This window comes from Lepidochelys kempii, chromosome 5 (assembly GCF_965140285.1).
Source record: "Lepidochelys kempii isolate rLepKem1 chromosome 5, rLepKem1.hap1, whole genome shotgun sequence".
Classification (NCBI taxonomy): Eukaryota; Metazoa; Chordata; order Testudines; family Cheloniidae; genus Lepidochelys; species Lepidochelys kempii.
Window position 1 is genome coordinate 50682366 of NC_136384.1, and position 22258 is coordinate 50704623.

At 40.6% G+C, this 22258-nt stretch overlaps 1 long non-coding RNA gene across 1 annotated transcript in view; it reads left to right on the top strand.

Annotated features, from left to right (window-relative positions):
• The window catches only part of LOC140911389 (uncharacterized), a 96694-nt gene that overhangs the window by 41601 nt on the left and 32835 nt on the right, over positions 1 to 22258 (top strand). The gene's annotated exons all lie outside the window — the stretch shown is intronic.

Consider the following 22258-nt stretch of genomic DNA (forward strand, 5'->3'; position numbering starts at 1 on the left):
TCACATGATCAGTACATATCTCTAAATACAAAAAAATGTTAGCAAGTGAAAATGCTGAATTAAAATCAGTGTCGCTTTTATTCTTAGCAGCCTTTATCACCTAGGCTATGGTCTGGCATGCTGGAGATTCAATGAAATCTAATTGAGCATTAGTACAGGCAGAGCATCCAGTACTGTTACTCATGCTGACTGACAGAATAATTCCCCCACACTCTACCCCAGCAACCTGCAGTCCGAACTAAATCAAACACTGTTGAACCCCACTGGGAATTTTGCCAGGTGAAGGATCCCAGGAATGGGTCCACAGTGACTCAGTCAGAAGAAACAATAGCAGAGCCATTTGATTTTGAAAAAAAATTTTTTTTAAACATAGAAAGGAGGACAGGCAAGTACAAGACATTTCTTACACATTTAACTAAATCTTATGCAGGTTTTGTTGTTTTGTTTTTTTTTTAATTGTGTTGTGTTCTTACCAGAGCTGTGGGTAACATTTAGTGTCACAAATTGCAGAGATTGTTGTAAAGCCATTGCAGAGACTGGTTTTTTTGGCCATTGATCTGTAAATGAAATTATTTACCATATTCAGGCCTGCTCCTGCAAATCCTTACTTCTATATGGCGGTCACTGGATTCAAAAGAACTCATCTATGAATTGGGCTTTTATTAGAATTTTTTAAAAACAATTTATTCCCCCCCCCGAGGCAAATAGAATATAAAAGTGAACATAAACAAGAATTCCTCATATTATACACCATAATTTACAAAGAGGCAAATTCTATCCACTTCCCTCACAGCGGATGGCAACAGGGATGTAAACCCCTGTGCAGTGCAGAACCCACAGCAGCTGGGGAGGAGAGCAAGGGCAGGGCCAGAGAATCTGTTGTTCTGGGGGCTTGCCTTTTCTCCCCACCCCATAAAATCCAAACCTAGAACCAGATCAGAATTGTGTCTTTATTAAGGAATGGCCTAAGAGCCTAGATTTGAAGTGTAGATCCAAGTTTTGCAACTTGAGCCCATCCCTGCTTATAATTCACATTTGTTTATAATTATAAGATTCTGTCAGTGTCTTCAGATAGTAAGTATGGTCTTACTTCAGTTTATTGCTTCCAACAGAGGAATTTTTCCATGTGGTTCTCTCTCTAACCACTAATATTTCAAACCTGAATATTATTTTCCCCTTTAAGTTAGTTAATTTTTGTATTGCTATAATTTATCAGAACTGTTTACTGTTTTTAATTAGCAAAAGATAGATATGCCTATCCACACAAAACCATTGATAGCCATCAGAATCAACTTCAAGATTCCTCTCTCATTAAGAAAATAAATGGCAGTCTCATAAGGCAGTTATTCAGCATTAGCTGTGAACCGTTGCTGTTAATTCACAGGAATTGTTTGCACACTAAGTATTAAATGCAGGCAGATTAATGTTTTATTAAGAAGATTGGGATTCCCACACACACACACACCTCCAAATCAGAATTTTTTCAAAGTTTCTCTTTCTAACCTAGCCCAAATAGATCTGCTGGCACCCACTCCAGAAGAGACAGTTGCTGCTGGTTTGCAAAAACACACACCACCGTCATCACCACCACCACCACACACATAAACCTCCACAAAACATTCATTAGATGGGTGTCAAACTAGGACTGAGCAAGTATATTAGGGGAATTATGTTTGCCTACACCAGCCAGAGCTGAGTTTACCAAACTGCATCCAAGACATGCTTGTTTCCTAGGGCACGCTTGCTTTCATTGAACATTATGTCCTTGCATACTATATGCAACTGGGGATTCCCCTAGTGTAAAGGAATTCCCAGGTGACAGGTCTACAATTCACCCCATCCTCCACAATCTCCAATATAAGGGATGTGACTGGAATGTGCTGTGCTCTGGTGGTCAGGGTCTGCCACAGCAGACGTTGTGGGCAATTGAAAGTGGCCCTGGAGACTGGGGAAGTACAAACCATTTTTCTTCTCTCCAGTTGATCCTATACCAAGCCCAGTTTGGCCAGACACAAAGGCAGACTCACAGAGAGCAAACTGCTTCCCTGCAAACCTAAAATAGTGTGCAGCCCGAGAATTCATAGATGTTTGGATCTCAAGTTTAGGTTCAGGCTCATTTTGACAATAAAATAAGTAACACCACTGATTAGTCCTTTAATTCCTGTGATTGCTGCTTCATCTCTTCTAGGTCTTTTATCAATTTATTGTTTGAGAAAGTTAATATAGGGTCCACTTGGTTATGTGGAACAACACAGTAGAGCTGTTAGTTCAGGGTGGCACTGGCACAATGCTGCTTGCCATTCCGGAAAGTGTTCTTCTAACGAACTCTCACCCAGCAGACACAGAATCATAGGGCTGGAAAGGACCTTGAGAGGTCTTCTAGTTCAGTCCCCTGCACTCATGGCAGGACTAAGTAGTATCTAGTGCATGCCTGACAGGTGTTTGTCTAACCTATTCCAGTCATGGAGATTCCACAACCTCCCTAGTCAATTTATTCCAGTGCTTAACCACCCTGATAGGAAGTTTTTCCTAATGTTCAACCTAAACCATCCTGGCTACAATTTAAGCCCATTGTTTCTTGTCCTATCCTCAATGGTGAAGGAGAACAATTGTCTCCCTTCTCCTTGTAACAACTTTTTATGTACTTGAAAACTGTTATGTCCCCTCTCAGTCTTCTCTTCTCCAGACTAAACAAACCCATTTTTTTCAGGTTTCAGAGTGGTAGCCGTGTTAGTCTGTATCAGCAGAAAGAGCGAGGAGTCCTTGTGGCACCTTAGAGACTAACAAATTTATTTGAGCATAAGCTTTCATGGGCTAAAGCCCACTTCATCAGATGCATGCAATGGAAAATACAGTAGGAAGATAGACAGAGAACATGAAAAAATGGGGGTTGCTGTAACCAACTCTTAACAAGACCAATTGATTAAGGTGGGCTATTATCAGCAGAAGAAAAAAAGCTTTTGTAATAATAATCAGGATGGCTCATTTCAAACAGTTGACACGAAGATGTGAGTAACTGTAGGGAGAAAATTAGCATGGGGAAATAGTTTTTAATTAGAGTAGTGACTCATTCACTCCCAGTCTTTATTCAAGCCTAATTCAATGGTGTCCAGTTTGCAGATTAATTCCAGTTCTGCTGTTTCTCGTTGGAGTCTGTTTTTGAAGTTTTTTTTGTTGAATATTTGTTACTTTTAGGTCTGTAATTGAGTGTCCAGGGAGGTTGATGTGTTCTCAGACTGGTTTTTGAATGTTATAATTCTTGACGTCTGACTTGTTTCCATTTATTTTTTTGCGTAGAGATTGCCTGGTTTGGCCAATGTACATGGCAGAGGGGCATTGCTGGCACATGATGGCATAAATCACATTGGTAGATGTCCAGGTGAACAAGCCTCTGATAGTGTGGCTGATGTGATTAGGTCCTATGATGGTGTCCCCTAAATAGATATGTGGACACGGTTGGCAATGGGCTTTGTTGCAAGGATAGGTTCCTGGGTTAGTGTTTTTGTTGTGTGGTTGCTGGTGAGCACTTGCTTCAGGTTGAGGGGCTGTCTGTAAGCGAGGACTGGCCTGTCTCCCAAGATCTGTGAGAGTGTTGGGTCATCCTTCAGGATAGGTTGTAAATCTTTGATGGTGCGCTGGAGAGGTTTTAGTTGGGGGCTGAAGGTGACGGCTAGTGGTGTTCTGTTACTTTCTTTGTTGGGCCTGTCCTGTAGTAGGTGACTTCTGGGTACTGTCAGTCTGTTTCTTCACTTCAGCAGGTGGGTACTGAAGTTGTAAGAACTCTTGATAGAGATCTTGTAGGTGTTTGTCTGAGGAGTTGGAGCAAATGCGGTTGTATCTTAGAGCTTGGCTGTAGACAGTGGAACATGTGGTGTGGTCTGGATGAAAGCTGGAGGCATGTAGGTAAGTAAAGTGGTCAGTAGGTTTCCAGTATAGGGTAGTGTTTATGTGACCATCGCTTATTAGCACTGTAGTGTTCAGTCTTCCATTTTAGGTCATGTTTCCTAGACCTTTAATCATTTTTGTTGCTCTTCTCTGGACTTACTCCAATTTCTCCACCTCTTTTCTGAAATTTGGCATCCAGAACTGGACACAATACTACAACTGAGGCCTAATCGGTGTGGAGTAGAGTGGAAGAATTACTTCTCGTGTCTTGCTTACAACACTCCTGCTAATACATCCCAGAATGATGTTCGCTTTTTTTGCGATAGTGTTACACTGTTGACTCATATTTAGCTTGTGAGCCACTATGACCCCCCAGATCCCTTTCTCCAGTAATCCTTCCTAGGTAGTCATTTCCCATTTTGTATGTGTGCAATTGATTGTTCCTTTCTAAGCGGAGTGTTTTGCATTTGTCCTTATTGAATTTCATCCTATTTATTTCAGATGATTTCTCCAGTCTGTCCAGATCATTTTGAATTTTAATCCTACCCTCCAAAGCACTTGCAACCCCTCTCAGCTTGGTATCATCCACAAATTTTATAAGTGTACTCTCTATACCATGATCTAAATCACTGATGAAGATATTGAACAGAACTAGACCCAGAATTGATCTCTGCGGGACCCCACTCACTATGCTCTTCCAGGTTGACTGTGAACCACTGTTAACTACTCTCTGGGAATGGTTTTTCAACCACCATCTAGTAGCTCCATCTAGATTGTATTTCCCTAGGTGGTTTATGAATGTCATGCGAGACAGTATCAAAAGCCTTACTAAAGTCAAGATATAACATGTCTACCTCTTCCCCCCTATCCACCAGGCTTGTTACCCTGTCAAAGAAAGCTATTAGGTTGCTTTGACATGATTTGTTCTCGACAAATCCATGCTGTCTGCTACTTGTCACTTTATTATCTTCTAGGTGTTTGCAAATTGCTTAATTATTTGTTTCATGATCTTTCCAGGTACTGAACTTAAGGTGACTGGTCTGTAATTCGCTAGGTCATCCTTATTTCCCTTTTTATAGATGGGCACTATATTTTCCCCTTTTCCAGTCCTCTGGGATCTCTCCCATCTTCCATATTACACAACTGTAACATGCACCTCTAACTTAGAGAGCCTGACAGTGAGACCCAGAATAATAGACATGGATACATCCCTCTTTTGCCCTGCTTCCTTGTGTTCTTTCATATTTAGCCTAGATTGTAATTTCCTTGGGGCAGGGACCCTGGAGTTTATTCTCTCTGTAAAGCACTAATGTGTACCTAAAGTAGTATATATACAAATATTAAATAATAAATATAACAAAATAATTTTGTTTTTCCACTTTGTTTGGCTAAGCTTTGTTAATGACTAAGGGTTCCGTCCTGCAAAATGCTGAGACAATGAAAGCAGAGTTCTCTCAGCTGTGGGCTGAGAAAATGAGATTTCATGGAGAGAATAATGTATGCACACACAGAAATGATGCAAGCCATTACAATAATGCAGTTGTCGAGGTAGTTTTCCCATGATGTAGTAAAGTGGAATATAGACCCAGACAGATTTTTAAACAGTAACCATAAAAGCCTTACTTCTTCCTTTTGTGTTAAGGATGCCTGCATTTGTCATTAGTGCAGCTGCAGTCAAAGAGGGAAATGAAAATTAAATCAATCCATAATTTGCCTGAACACTACAGCCAGTGATAGGGTGCTATGCTGTGCAGGGAGAGACTCTTGTTGAGCTCAGAGAGGGAACAAGCCAGAAACACTGACTCACTACAGCTGCAGAAAATGCTGAGATAGCAGCTTGCTCCTGAGGAGCAGAGAGCGCATGAGGTTACAGAGCAGTCAAATGAGTAGTAACAACAAGGCTTGTTACAGTATTTGTGTTCTGTAATGCCCTTTGGATTTACAGCAAATCGTTTCCAAGACATAAAACACACTATTTCCACACAAGGTTTTTCATGGGCAATTTTTGGTTAAACTTGAATTCTTTCCAAGGTTCCCCCCACCGCTGGCATGTAGACTTTGCAAATACATCTCTGCTTATGTAAACTCATTCCAGGTTAAGAGTTAGGCTAACAGAGAATGCTTTTGAAAATCCCAGCCTTAAATGCTAAACACATTCATGTTATGCATTTTAAGTTTAAACCTCTCAACAGCCCTTCAGGATAGAGAATTTTTATTACATCCATTTTGCAGAGCGGGAGTTGAGGCACAAGGAAGTTTAATGACTTTCCTAAGGTCATATAGGAATTCCATGTGATCCCAGACTCGCAGTCTTCTGCTTTAGCCACTGATTTTATATGGCCTGCACTATTATAGCAGCTGAGCATCTGATTGTCTTTAATGTAGTTATCCACCCTGCACAGAGAGACTCTTTGTCTACACACAACAGTTGTATAATTTGAACTCTCTTTATATATAGTTAGAGTGGTACAACACCCACTGACCCTCACCCCCAGTGTCATATGGGTGCTTATACTAGCATAACTTATTCCTGTTTGGAAAGGGGATAAGCCATACCAATCTATGGCAACTTTACACCAGTATAACTGCATCCATGCGAGTGGCTGTAGGATACCAAAGAACCTATATCAGTATACACACACTAAATCTGTGGCAGAGAAGGGACTTGACCCCACATCTCCCAAGTCAATGTCCAAATCACTGGACCGTCATCCTTCTCCCGTACATACTCTTAAATGTGACCACTTTTCCTGTACTTCATGTAAGCTAACATGTGGATATTTCAAGCCCTTCTCTCTGTTCCAGTGATACAAGAGCTAGAGTCTGATCTCATTTATACAGGTATAAAACTACCAGTTAGGGTGACCAGACAGCAAGTGTGAAAAATCGGGACAGGGGGTGGGGAGGATAATAGGAGCCCATATAAGAAAAATACCCAAAAATCGTGACTGTCCCTATAAAATCGGGACATCTGGTCACCCTACTTTAATGCCACCAACTTCAAGGGAATTACTCTATATTTACACTGGATACAATAGCTGAGGTCAGAATCTAGTCCACAAGTATTCAGATCCAGAATGGATTACAATATAAAGTATGACTTCAAAACTGTGGACATTAATTGCTATAATCTAAAAACATACATCACCTCATTGTCTTTTTTTAGTGCTTTTGTCTCCTTCCATAAATGACTATTAATAATACAGCAGGTACAGGACTGTCTGTCCTACAATATATCATCATCATGATGTGCAGTTTTAATATCAGAACATTTCAAAGTAATGATAAAAGTAATTACCACCAAGAACAATTACGGTCAACATGCAAATGTGTTTTTCAAAAGTGTCATTAAAAGAGGTGTACAAAAAACATTTCTCCTAAAATTTGTTTAAGTATGCTCCTTTTGTGTTAATTTTCCCATTATCTCTGAACAATCTGGTTTTATTTACACAATGCTTGTGCAAAGCAATTTTTAATCTCACATATTTGAGAACTCAAATGCTTCTTCCTAACTTCTACCTCTTCCAATCCTCTAAATACGGGTTACATTCATCCAAGCAGGGAATGAAAACAAGATCTGAGTTCATCTGGCATTGAATACTGCCGACTGAATTCAATCCACAGAGTTTAAAAAAAAAAAAAAGCACAAAACATTTGAACTGAGCAAATCCAAATAAATGACAGGTCTTGTGAGCATTCTGTGAGGAGAAAGAGGCTAAATTAATCAAGTAAATTATACAACCCTTGAATTATTTGCTCAGCATTAGTCAATACATATTTCAAGCTATAGTACTTTAGAAGTGACATGAAGCTCATTATATTGTTAACTGTCTATACGATCGATGTTTCACATTTCTTTTTCTTAGTTTATTCTTTTTCCAGGTTGAAGTGTTGTACCCAGACACCTTATCAGTTAGCCTTGGGGGAGTCTCTCTTTGCCATTCAGAACTATGGTAGAGGAGACAGTGCCAACATGCTAGGAGGAGCCATAAGGAGGAGGGAAAAAAGCCATTGTCAAGCCTCTTTCTTATTCTCCTTTCTCTAATTAGCATTCAACAAAACGTTTTCATCAGATGAACTGAAACCCTACTGTATGATTCAATCCACATAATGTTGCTCATTGCACTGTCAAAGTTCTTACAGCAAGAGGCTGAAATGTTGCCACTGGACTGCTATGAAAAGAAGAAAAAGGATGTTAGAGAAGCACAAAGGGCTTTAAAGGGAAAGAAGGATTCAGTGTTTCAAACTACGGGTGTGCATCTCCCGGGGTCTGTGTAATTATGTGCCGAGTGTCACCTCACAGAGCTAACCCCACACATTTTTCAGGAAGAAGCAAAGATAATGGTGAGCCTCTGATGCTCTTCTTAACATTATCTCACTTAGTGATTTACTAAGTAAAGAAAGAAATCAGAAATTGTTTCGGTGCCTTAAGAAACACAGACGAGCATGTCTCTTCAGCAACATATCACTGAAAGCCAGACTGAAGTGAATGCAGTAATGAAAGATTACGAGCCAGAAGCCAGTTAAGGTAGTTTTCTTATTTTCTGCTCTCCATGCCGCTGTTCAGCTGCTGCTGAAGACTAGCCCTTCCTTTCTTGTCTGTAACAAAGAGTCTTTCACAGGGAGGGGCACTTCTAATTCAAGTGCAGAAAATCTTTATATTCCATTTAAAAAACCCACCAACATCCCAGCCAGTTGCTTTGGTTTTGTGTAACTGCTTATTGTGCTTTCAAACGAAAGAGTTGTCACTATAGAAACTGCCACATCACATGGTATTACAGAATACCTGTTTAATGAGACATTTGTATTTCTTGCAGTCTATAGGAGACATACACTTCACCAAGTAGCATATCTATTGGTTTTACTTCTTAGCTGTTGATTGGAACTAGAGAATATACAACCAGTACCACTGCTTTGTTTATTTTTTTTTTAAAAAAAAATTCTTTTGCATCCAAGGGAGATGCATGTACAAACACATCTGCCTATTTCAACTGCACCTTATCAGCAACATCAATTCTCCCAGCATTGTGGAAGCTTTGAGATAATAGAATATGGATAGAGAGGAAAACAGCAAATCTGCTCTTAAACATTCAATCCACAGTTTATTTGGGAGGAACGAGGGGATCATGAAGCTCTTTATTAGCTACATAATCTAGCATGTCCCACTGTGATGACAAATAGTCTTAGTGGAAACCTGTCTGTTTAAAAAATTATATATTTTCCTAGACCTGAAGGATAGTAAACCTTGCCACATGAAAGACTAAGAACTCACACAAACAGCTGATGTGCAAAATATTATGCTTATTTAATTTAATCTCAATAAATCACATTCAGAAAAAAAACAGTAAACATATCCCAGTACTAACCATTCACCTGTAAACCATGATAATCTATTTTTATTTAATTATTTCCACTACAACAACAAAACCCCCTGATTTTAGGTGGGCACAAATCAGCTAAGCAATTGTACCCTTAGAAGTCTGATAACTACAAAGCTAGTAAATATTCTCCTTTTTCAAGTGTTCATAGCAAAGCACTCAGTTTTAATCTTTCTTTTAAAGCTTAAAGAGAGGATAAAGAGGTGACTTGACCATGGTCCACAAGTACCTACAGGGGGAGAATATTATTGATAGTTGATGGCTCTTTAATCTAGCAGACAAAGGCATAACAAGATCCAATGGTTGTAAAATGAAGCTAGATAAATTCAAACTAGAAATAAGATGCAATGTTTTAACAGTGAAGATAACTCATCATTGGAAAAATTGACCTAAGGATGAGGTAGATTCTCTGATACTTGAAGTCTTTAAATAAAGATTGACTATCTTCTTAAATTATACACAATAGCTCAAAACAGAAATTAAGGGCTTGTTACAAGAACTACTTGGTGAATTCTATAGCCTGTGTTATGCAGGAAGTCAAATTAGACAATTATAAAACAGTCCTTTCTGGCCTTAAAAATCTTTGAATCAAAATCACCAACCTCTGCTGCAACGTGAGAAGAAATTATTTAATCCCACATGCTTTTCCAGGCTGAGCACAGGAAATACAGGCTCACAAATAAAAATGCATTAGGAAACAGACAGAAGGCAGCAAGTTAGGGAAAAGCAACAGCAGCAATAACAAGGGAGGAATCTAGGGATGAGTGCCAGGCCTGCCTACTTTCTCTGTGATTTCCCCACTAGATCCTAGGGCTGCTACCCAAGAGGTCCCATGAAACCCTCAACAACTTCTTCCTCAGACCTTCTAGGACAGAGTGTTCAAGCCACCTGCCCCCTTGATGATAATGATGAAGAAGAAGATTAGCAGTAACCACCACCAGCACTGGTCACTCTCTCACCTGGATTTGTGCTGGAAATGGCCCACCTGATGATCACTTTAGATAAGCTATTACCAGCAGGACAGTGGGGTGGGAGGAGGTATTGTTTCATATTCTCTGTGTATATATAAAGTCTGCTGCAGTTTCCACGGTATGCATCCGATGAAGTGAGCTGTAGCTCACGAAAGCTCATGCTCAAATAAATTGGTTAGTCTCTAAGGTGCCACAAGTACTCCTTCTCTCACCACTGCAGTCATCCTGGTGTCAGAGCCAGTATTTGCTTCAGTCCCAGACCATCAGCAGATTCCTTCAATGACTATTGATTTGTTGCCTCATCTTGTACTTGTCATTATACTACCTATCATTGTCACCCATCTGCACTGCCTCATCAAGCCTTTCATTCGTCTGATCCTTATTCTCCCTTTTCCCTTCTTCCCTCTTCCTGTACCCTCTCATTATTCCTTTTCTCCACCTCTGTCTGGTTTCACCCTTCCAATCTCCTCTGTCCTCATTTAGGACCCCATCCTGCAAGTACTTAAGCACAACTTTATTCACATTAGTAGGCCCATTGACTTTTCATGAGTAGATCTCATGGATCTGGCCTAAATTTACAAATTAAGGCCCTGATCGTGCAAGCTCCATGAGAGCACATCCCTCTGCCTTCAAGGAGCTCCACTGACTTCAGTGAGGGGTGTGCCTATACAGGGGTGTGCCTATACTGAGTTTGCAGGACTGGGACCTACACAAGCTAAAAAACCACAACAAATGAAATTAAAATTCATGAAAAAACATAGAATATAGGATAGAGTAAAAATAACTGGCCCTGGTTATGTCAAAGTGAAAAATAGGCCAGAGCAAAAACAACAGGCCCGGGCTATATATCAAAAGGGGAAAAAAGCCAAGGCTACACAAATTTGAAAATAGGCCTGGGTTTCAAAATAAGAGATAAGCAAGAAAGAAAACAAGGTTTAATAAATAGGCAAGAGTTAAAAATCATCCAAAAATAGAAAGCAGGAATTGATCAAATTAAAGTAAAAATAGTTAATAATAAAGAACCAAGTATCAGTGCCGTATCGCAAATAGCGATATTTAACAAAACTAAGGGCTCAATCCTGCAAAGACTTACACACATGAGCAGCTTGTTGCAGCTGAGTAGTCCCACTGAGGTAAACAGGGCTACTCTTTGAGTAAAGTTAAGCATACTCATAAGAGTTTGCAGGATGCAGGCCTTAGACTGTGAGCTCTTCAAGGCCATGATTGTTTGTACAATGTTTTGCTGGCACCATAATTAATAGTGAAACAAAAACGAGTAGTAAATACATTTTACAAGGCTAGTGTATGAGAAGGTAACTGTCAGGTATGAGGAGGTTGGCTAGAAAATGTGTGCGCACATATCATACATGCTTATGAAGTGTTATCAGAAGAAAATCTTCTCTACATTAGAAAAGTTTAAGATTTCAATTTTCTTTTATAATTGATGTGTATTTGTATTTGGTTTCTGACTTCTTATGGGACACATTCATGAATCTCTCTAATCAGACCATAGCCTAACACTTCCTGGGACAACTTTGCATGAGCTGTTGTAGTCTTCCATAGAGATTTCTCAATATTGATCAAATTCGAGATTTCTCAATATTGATCAAATTCAAAACAGAATGTTGTGCTCAGAATTCTTTCCTGGACAATATAATTACTGTATATTCCAGCGTGTTTGTAAGTGGCACTCACAAATTAGCTTCTATCGTATGAGTGTCAAGTGATCCACACTAAAGGAGAGATTGGACATCTGGGTTATGCCGAACTTCAATTAGAATGTCTGTGTGTGTGTGTGAAAGATAATTGTATCAGCCATTTGCATCCATGTGTTTGAAATCCATAGAGCATCTTTCTGCAATTAGAAGTCTATTGGCCAGTTTCCAGTAATCTGGGAAAACAGGATACTTGATACAAATTATGACAAGAGACAGCTTATAGTGTGGCTTCTGTTCACCTACACTGATAATGGAGGTTGTTAATTGCACCCCTGCACCACGAACAGAAAGTCACCCCTTCCCTGGGCAAGGGCAGGTGGTGTTTACACTACTCACCCTCCCTGAGGGTTTTTGCTTCTCCATAGCAGCCTCGCTGGAGAAAGCTCCTGGGGAACATGCTGTGTGAGTGCATTCTTCAGCTGTCCTGTCCATATTTTCCCCTCTCTCACCAGTGCTACTCAGTTTAGAGGCTGCATTGGCTGGAGGCTAGCCTCTAGCAGCTCAGAGGTTGTTGGTGCACTGTGCCCCTGCAACCCCTACCTAGACTGACTTTGCATCACCAGACCCATTGGCATCTGTCACCATGCCCTACAGCTGAATTATAAGGCCTTTGCCTCCAAGTTCTCCATTTGTGTCCTTTGTTCTCCACAGTATAACCACCATTAGAATCCTGCTTGTGCATTCTTTGTGCAGGCTGAATTCCCATGGGTTTCAATGGGAGTTTTGGTTATTCAGGGCAGGCAGGATCTGGTCTAAAGTTAATGATTTGGCTACATATTTCCAAGTCATATTTGGACATTAGCATATTTTCCCCTTTATGTTCAATGCCCAATACTCAATGGGAGTTCCCTATGTACATCATGAAGAGAGCATATACTCTGCATGGCCATTCATTCCATCTGAATTGTTATGGTTATATCACAGTTGCACCCACAATGTTTTAGGGGCTGCACATCCACATATCCCAATCCATTCCCACGGTTGTGTAAATGCAACAGTGCACTTAGCTAGGCAGGTTTATCCTTTAAATTAAGGTTTTGTTCTCTTCGCTTTCCTAACAAGGCAAAAATTAAAAGTCAGGTACATAGCAACTTTTCCTTGTATTGCTTATGAAAATAGCTCGGGTTCCGTCCGTTTCTTCAAAAGCGTTTTGGGAAAAGCACTGACCGGCAACCTCACTCTGTTCCACCACTTCAGACTATCAGCCAGCTTGAATCACACAGGGCTAGACTGTGTCCATTCATGTCTGTGTGCATCAAGTCAGGGAGAGGCATAAGGAACCTCCCGTTTTGCATCCTTTGACAGCACCAGGTAACAATGCAAATTTTGTCTTTCCCTGACTGCCCACAGCAGCACTAGAGCTTTCTACAGTGGGTGAAAAGATGTGGAAAGCCCAGCTCCATTCAAATGGTCTAGCAGAGCTGGTATCTTGCAAAGGAACGCTGCCAGCAGCCTCACAGCCCTTGTGCTCCAGGTGGCATTCAGCCTGCCTAAGGCACAAAGCTTCCTGGAGTTCCCACTATGGTACTGTGCCTTTTTTACCCCTCCCCTCCCCCTCTACCACAGGCTGTGTCTTCAAGGCACTAATTAGCCCACCGCACGATGAGTCAGAGCATAGAGGTCAGCATGTTGTAAACGCAGTATAAAAGAATGCCAAAAAACTTGATCTTTGATTTAACCTTTAATTAAAAATATTTGTAATGTATACATCTTCTCTCATTGAATTTTACTGGCCAAGATACAGCAAACTAATTTGCTTACTTAAAGTGAAGCATTAAAAATCAAAAACACAAGAAAAGCATATGGGTGCTCTTAGGGCACCATGTCCTTGGCCTGGAATCACAGGACATAGAGAAATTATGGATCATCTTTAAAAAGACAGTAACTTATCATCAGTAGAGGTGACAATAACTACAATTCAACAGATAGGTTCACAGAGACCAGTATAGATAAGGGAAGAGTAATATGAAGGACAGAGGGCATTAAAAATACTATTAACATAAATAGAGAAATCTGATTGAGGCGTTTGATAATAGGAAAGGGAGCCAGGAATTCCTGAGTTCTAAGACCAGCTTTGAAATTGACTCCTTGTACGGGTTTGACAAAGTCACAAACTCTCTGTTGATGTTAGGGTTTTATACAGTCACCCATCACCAAAGATTCAAGCACCTTCCAGGGTCGGCGAGTTATATGGGCCTGTGGTGCCCATGCTCCAGGAATATTCAGGGCCCGGGAGCCTGGCTCCACCAATGTTCAGGGCTGGGTCTCTCCCCCAGCCCCGCCTGCCACCCCTGGACAATTTAAAAGGACCCAGGGGGGCCCGGCTCCTGCCACCACCACCGGCAGCGCAGCAGGGCTAAGGCGGCTTCCTGCCCACCCTCGCTCCACACCACTCCCGGAAGTGGCCAGAACAGCCCTATGGCCTGTTGTGGGGAGAGGGGGGTTCCGCATGCTGCCCCCGCCCCAAGTGCCAACTCCATAGCTCCTATTGGCCGGGAACTGTGGCCCACCTAGGAGGTGCTGCCAGAGGGGTGTGTGGGTCACTTTTGAGAGTCACCTAAGGTAAGCACTGCATCCCTCATCCTCTCCTGTACCCCTGCCTCAGCCCAGAGCCTGCACCCCAAACCCAAACTCCCTCCCAGAGCCTGAACCCCTTCCTGTACCCAAACTCCTCCTCAGAGCCCTCACCCCATCCCACACCCCAATCCCCTGCCCCAGCCCAGAGCCCACACCCCAAGCCCCCTCCTGTACCCAAACTCCCTCCCAGAGCCTTGGGCAGGTGTGTGTGGCGGGGGAAGACTTGGACCCATTCTGGGCACCACCAAAAATTATACAAACCTGCTGCCCCGGCACCTTCCACATAGCAATAGCAAAGTCCCTTGTGGGTTTCTGGGAGTCTCTGACATTTCTCCTTTTGAAGGTAAAAACTCTACTTGAGATAGGAAGATGCAGCTGCTGCTTTTAAGATTTGTAAGGGTTTATTAGATAGAAGGGGCAGTCAGAGGGACCCTACTTTTCTTTGGGGATAACACTACTCTTAAGCCTCACAGCAGGGATGTTTGAAGGATTCATTCACATTTGTAAATCACCATGCATTTGGAAAAACACTCTGTAGTATTTTTCAAAACTAAACAGCAAAGGCAGAAGATTGGGAAAGTTCTAAAAAGAAACAAGCAAAACAAGATAAGAACAATCATTTAAATATAATAAACAAGGAATTGGAAATTGGAGACGAGATCAGTCAGCATAAGGAGTTTTACAAATATGTACAGAATAGGCAAAGGATAAAAGAATCCATTGGTTTATTTCAAAGTTATCTCAGAGAAGATAAATCAGGAGTAAAAATACCTCTGCCATTTCTTTATATTGTTTGCTTTTTAAGATAGGGACTGTATTCCAGTGTTAGGAAAGTACATGAATATATTTAGATAATGATAATAGTAATACACCTAGAATGTGGTGATCTATCAAAGCTGGGGATCAATATTTTTGAGCGATGACCATCAGATAACAGGATTGACTCTGAAAACTTAGATTTTCTTAAAGTAGACATAACTTCAGGTCTGGTAACATGCATGCAGGAACGTTAAAAATGTGAAGGGGAATAATGCGCTAACTGATATTTTTAAAAGTTGTCAGGTTTTGAGAGTGATTCCCTATGTCTGGAAAACAGCAAACTTAAGAAAGGTCAGATACAGAATTGATGGAAAGAACTTTTTGAAATCTGAAATTTTTTGACCAGCTCTAGTCAGGTATTGGACCAGAAAACTAGAAATCACAGTGCAACATCTGTTCTTCAGAAAATCTTGGAAACGATCCAAAAGGTACCCTGGACATGAAGACACGCACACATTCGCACACACACAATAATGTGGTGAATACCCCCAATCTCCAAGGTAAAGCAGGGAAGTTTCTAGCACCTATGATCACATCTCTAACATCTTTGATCCTAGTTTCTCAATCCAGTCTCTAGCCTGTGTAACTTTCACCTGTAATGCTCCAGTCCAGTCCTGTATTGATGGACTGTACAGAGCTCCACTGAAGTCAACAGGCTCCAGATAGGTGCAAGCACATGCTCAACATGGCTTTCTTTGCAGGATCAGGGCCTAATTTCCGCAAATCTTTCATTCAGCAAATTAACTTCCCAACTCCACAGAGAGGAGATCATGATAAACTGAGGACTTGTCTACTGTGACAGGGTGGGGCCAGATGGCTACAGGAGAGTAATAGAAGGCAGATATTAGCCCCAGGTTAAGTAGGTCCCTTTTCCCTGGGTAAGGTAACAGGGAGGGTTCCAGAACAATCAGGAACCTTCTGGAGACAATTAAGACAGACAGGCTGATTAGAACACCTGCAGCCAATCAAGAAGCTGCTAGAATCAATTAAGGCAGGCTAATCAGGGCACCTGGGTTTAAAAAGGCGCTCACTTCAGTTTGTGGTGCGTGTGTGAGGATCTGGGAGCAAGAGGCACTAGGAGCTGAGAGTGAGAACGCAGACTGTTGAAGGACTGAGGAGTACAAGCATTATCAGACACAAGGAGGAAGGTCCTATGGTGAGGATAAAGAAGAGGTTGGGAGGAGGCCATAGGGAAGTAGCCCAGGGAGTTGTAGCTGTCGCACAGCTGTTCCACGAGGCACGCTAGACAGCTGCATTCCACAGGGCCCTGGGCTGGAACCCGGAGTAGAGGGCGGGCCCAGGTTCCCCCCAAACCTCCCAACTCCTGGTCAGACACAGGGGGAGTTGACCTGGACTATGGGTTCACGAAAACGGCCAAACTGAGGGCTGCCGTGAAGCTCCAAGGCGCAAGACCCACCAAGGTAAAGGAGGAACTTTGTCACACTACACGTTGCTTTAGTCTGCACCAGAGGGGTGTAAATTTTAACCTGCACTAGTGTGTCACACACTTAACTGGCCCATATGGACCTTGCTGGTGCACACTAAAAATTCCCTACTCTGTGAATATAGTCCTGTTTCAAAATCAACTCTGTTAGTGAGCACTAGGGAACCTTTAGTGAAAGCCAGAAGGGGCTATGTGGGCCAATTAGTGTGCAACATGCTAATACAGACTAAAATTTACATTGATCTGGTGCAGACTAAAGCACTCTCACTTGCAGGAGTACTTTGAAGAGTTTATTGCCAGGGTGTCTGAGAGAGATTCAGTGGATGTTATGGGCTGAATTCTGCCTTCAAACACTGGTGTACTCATTGCAGGTTCCACTGATTTTAGTGGGATTTATGTAAGAACATCTGATGGAAAAACTTGGTCTTATATATTTAAATTTTTCAAGAGTATTTGATAAAATTCCACAACAGAAATTAGTGAGTAAAATAGGGACTAGAAATATAAGAAGGTTATATGAGATTAAGACTGGGAGTACCCCATAGGTCAGTTCTGGGATCCCTGTTAATTTATGTCCTATTAAAATAAATAAGGACCAGATTTGGTGAATCCACTTGAGTAATCTCATTTAAGTCAATAGGACAATTCACTGGAGTGAGGATTACTTATGTGAGCAAGGACCCTTGCAAAATATTTCAACCCAGAGCCAATATTAAGAAATAATGCAACCATCCTCTGGAGTATTTGTTCTGTTTAGGTGCCTGGACTGGCAAATACTAAAAGGAGTCAAAAGCATAAAAATATAATTACATTAAGAGAAAGGTAGTGAGTTAAAGATGATTATTCTGTATTTTGTATATTCAATACAATAGCCATCCAGCACATTGCTCATGAAAGGTATTTGGGATTACTATAGGAAAAAAGGTCGAAATCATCAGCTCAGTGAATAGTTGCAATAAAAAAGGCAAGATAGATATTTGATTGTATTTGCACATGTATCATATGGAGGGGAAAGGGTGATATTTTCACTGGTAGAATTCATTTGTATTACACTCCGCTTGGATAGCTGGTTAGAGATCTGGACCCAGATTCAAAAGGGTATTTAGGTGTCTAAAGATGCAGATATGCACTTAGTGGGATTTACAAAAAACACCTAAGTGAGGTAGCTGCCAAAATACCTGTGTAAATTGGCTCTTAGTTACAACAGAATATTGTTGCCTTGCAGTATTAGGTATATAAGAACATACTGGACTAGATGGGCCATTATTCTGACCCAGAATCATGTCTCCAACAGTGGCCAGTACCTGAGCTTCAGGAAGAGTGTACAGACCAGAGTAATTTTGGAGACACCCACTCCTGTCTTCCCCTCCCAGCCTCTTACAGTCAGAGATTTAGGGTCACCTGAAGCATAGATTCCATCCCTGACCATTTTGGCTAATAACCATTGATGGATCGATCCTCCGTGAACTTATCTAGTTTGTTCTGAGCCCAGTTTTACTTTTGACCATCACAACATTGTATGACAATGAGTTCCATAGGTTAATTGTGGGTTGTGTGAAAAAGTATTTCCTCTTGTTTTGTATTAAAGCTTCTGCCTATTAATTTCATCTGCTGACTCCTGGTTTTTGTATTGTGGGAAAGCATAAATAACACTTCTCTATTCACTTTTCCCACACCATTCATGATTTTATAGATCTGTCATATCCCCCATTAATCATCTCTTTTCCAAGCTGACCAATCCTAATTGTTTTAGTCTTTCCTCGTGCAGCAGCAGTTCCATACCCTTGATCATCATTGTTGCCTTCCCTGAAACTTTTCCAATTCTACTCTATACTCTTGGAGTGAGTCAATCAGAACTGGACACAGTATTCCAGGTGTGGGTGCACCATGGATTTATATAGTCCCATTGTGATGCTGGCAGACCAGGTGCCAGCTCATGCCAGAGCCCCAGACCAATTCATTTGAGAATTAGTATAGATCAAAGTGATTGGTAAATGTATGAGAGTGTAGTTGGTGTTTAAACTTCATTGAAACTAATGGGGTATTACTTGCATTGTTTTCATGTATCTGTATCCTGTTATAATGCAATAGCAAACATTTACATTGTGTAAACCCCTGTAATTAAATAATCCATCAAATGAGAAAGAAACCTTGTGGAATACAGATGAAGAACTTTAGCAGAAAAGTCAAAGTATTTCAAAGTAAGTGATCATTGTGCATGATGATCAGAGGTCAAAGACTCAAAAAATGCATTCCTCACTCTGTCATCAAAGGATAAGCCCATGTACTGACACCTAACAGGGTGGAATAACTGAATGAGAAGATGGAGATTCCCAGAGTTATTTGGGTAGCCCTGAGACACTTTTTGGAGACTGGCAGATTACTACATCTATGATACCATTTGGAATTCTAGATTGTGACTCACATGTACATATAATTTGCCTGCTTTAACCCCTCAATAACTCTCATATCACAAAGTCCAGTTTGTCTGGGTGGCAAGATAGCCTGGAGAACCTAAGAGGACTGTCTGTGACTCCATGGTAAGACTGGTGATCCAAGAGTTCACATTTGTTACTGGTTTGGTGAAATCTAATTATAGAATGTATAATTAGTTTGGGGTGTCTGCCCTGTTTTCTGACAGTCTGCCCTGAGGTAGACACTGATGGTCATGTGAGCCACTTCAGACTACATGACAAAGATTATAATATTTTCTCTCTCTTTCTTAATAGTTCCTAACATTTTGTCAGCCTTTTTGACTGCTGCTGGGCATTGAGCTGACATTTTCAGAGAACTACCCACAATGACTCCAAGATCTTTCTTGAATGGTAACAGCTAATTTAGAACCCATCATTATATATGTATAGTTAGGATTATTTTTTCAATGTGCATTACTTTGCATTTATCAACGTTGACTTTCATCTGCCATGTGTTGCCCAGTCACCCAGTTTTGTGAGATCCCCCTGTAATTCTTTGCAGTCAGCTTTGAACTTAACTGTCTTGAATAATTTTGTATCCTCTGCAAACTATGCCACTTCAGTGTTCACTCAGTTTTCCAGACAGTTAATGAATATGTTGAACAGCACAGGTCTCAGTACAGATCAATGTGGGATACTGCTATTTACCTCTCTCCATTGTGAAAACTGACCATTTACTCTTTCCCTTTGTTTCCTATCTTTTAACCAGTTACTGATCCATGAGAGAACCTTCCCTGTTATCCCATGACTACTTAGTTTCCTTAAGAGCCTTTGGTGACGGACTTTGACAAAAACTTTCTGAAAATCCAAAAATCACCCTCAAAGAATTCTAATAGATTGGTGAGGCATGACTTCCCTTTACAAAAGCAACGTTGGCACTTCCGACATATCAGCCACATAAATGAACAGAATAATTCTCTACTTTACTATAGTTTCTACCAATTTGCCCAGTACTGAAGTTAGGCTCACCTTTTTTTAAAAATTGGTATTAGTTTAGCTACCTTCCAGTTATCTGGTACAAAGGCTTGTTTCAGCAATTGGTTACATACCAGAGTTACAGAATAACAGCCGTGTTAGGCTGTATTCGCAAAAAGAAAAGAAGTACTTGTGGCACTTTAGAGACTAACCAATTTATTTGAGCATAAGCTTTGAGCATCCGATGAAGTGAGCTGTAGCTCACGAAAGCTTATGCTCAAATAAATTGGTTAGTCTCTAAGGTGCCACAAGTACTCCTTTTCTTTATACCAGAGTTAGTAGTTCTGCAATTCCATTTTTGAGTTCCTTCAGAACTCTTGGATGAATACCATCTGGTCCTGGTGACTTATTATTGTTTAATATACCAATTTGTTCTAAAACCTCCTCTATTGACACACCAGTGTAGGACAGTACATCAGATGAATCATCAAAAAAGACTAACTTTGACGGAGATATCTCCCCCACATCCTTTGCAATAAAGACCAATGCAAGGAATTCATTTAGCATCTCTGTAATAGTCTTGTCTTCCTTCAGTGCTTCTTTAGCACCTTTGTCCTCTAGGAGCCCCACTGGTTGTTTAGCAGGGTTCCTGCTTCTGATGTACTTAAAATTCTTACTATTAGGCTTTTGCATCTTTAGCAAGTAGCTTCTCAAATACTTTCTTGGCCTTCCTAGTCATACTTTTACACTTAACCTGCCAGAGTTTGTGCTCCTTCCTAGTATATTTATTAGGTTTTGACTTCCACATTTTAGAGGATGCCTTTTTGCCTCTAATAGCTTCCATTACTCTGCTGTTTAGCCATGATGTCATTCTTTTGATCAAAGATTAACCAACATGCCATCATGTTTTAAGATTGAGTCCTAAGCAAAAGTTACAGATGTTTGGATTTATTCTTATTGGAGAGCAGGGAGATCACTAAATTACTTTGGGGTACCCTAATTTAAAATTTTCAAAAGTTATCAAAACTATTGACAAAAGTGATTATGATAAATTGTTTAGGTGGATGAAATATGCAAAAACAATCGAAGTGTAAGAAAATGCGCTCTAGCTAGGACACATCAATGGAAATATGTCACACAAAGGATAACATACTGAACAAATGTATGTGTAAGTTACGGGAAGGAGCAAGCAAAGAAAAATCTGCCTAAGTAAGAGAAAGTGATTAAAGACTATTGTGAAAAACAAAAAGGTAGATCAGCCAAAAAGTATGCAGCCATGACAATGCAAATGGCCTTTCTCTTCCTGAACCAGATACCCAAAAGCCTGTACCAAGCCATTACCTTGCATCCTTTTAACTGGATCACTAGTGCTATGAAAATGGAAATCCAACCACTTTGTTCTCTTCACTTGCCCTGACCCCAACTCTTGGATTCCATATAATTAATTGAATTGAATTAATCCCTCTTTATAGCAGGAGCTGAAGTATTGCCCATTGGGGATTACTTTGGCTTTTCCTCTCTCATTGCAAGATTAGCTCGCATGTCTTCACAGAAGACTCATGACCAAAAAAGCTATAAAAATTATGAAAGCAAGTGAATGAATTCCTGGCCTGGCAGATTCGTGTGCAGACAACTGTACCATGACTTATTGTCATTAACTGCACTGATGTCATAGGCAGTTGTAAAATCTCTTCAGTTTCAGAGGCAAAATGCTTTTGGCAATCAGTACAGGTATTAATGCCGAAGTATTAAATGAAATGACTTCTTTAGATCTACAACAGTTCTGCTCAATTAAAAACATTACTATATTTTAAAAATGTGTTGAAGCACATACTTTGGGGGTTTTAGCTTGCAGGTTCAACGTGATCTTTGCTCCTTACTTCCCATGCATTGTTGATCATCATATGCATTTTGTATCCCTGAAAGCTTGAATAAAAACATTTCCCTGAAAACAAAGAGAAAAATACCATGTTATTTCTTCAGCACTTCACAATCCGCTCATTCTCTTTGGGAAATCCTCTTCATTATTATGCAGCACAAATCCTATCAGGCATGCAAACCCAAGCCTGTAACCCTT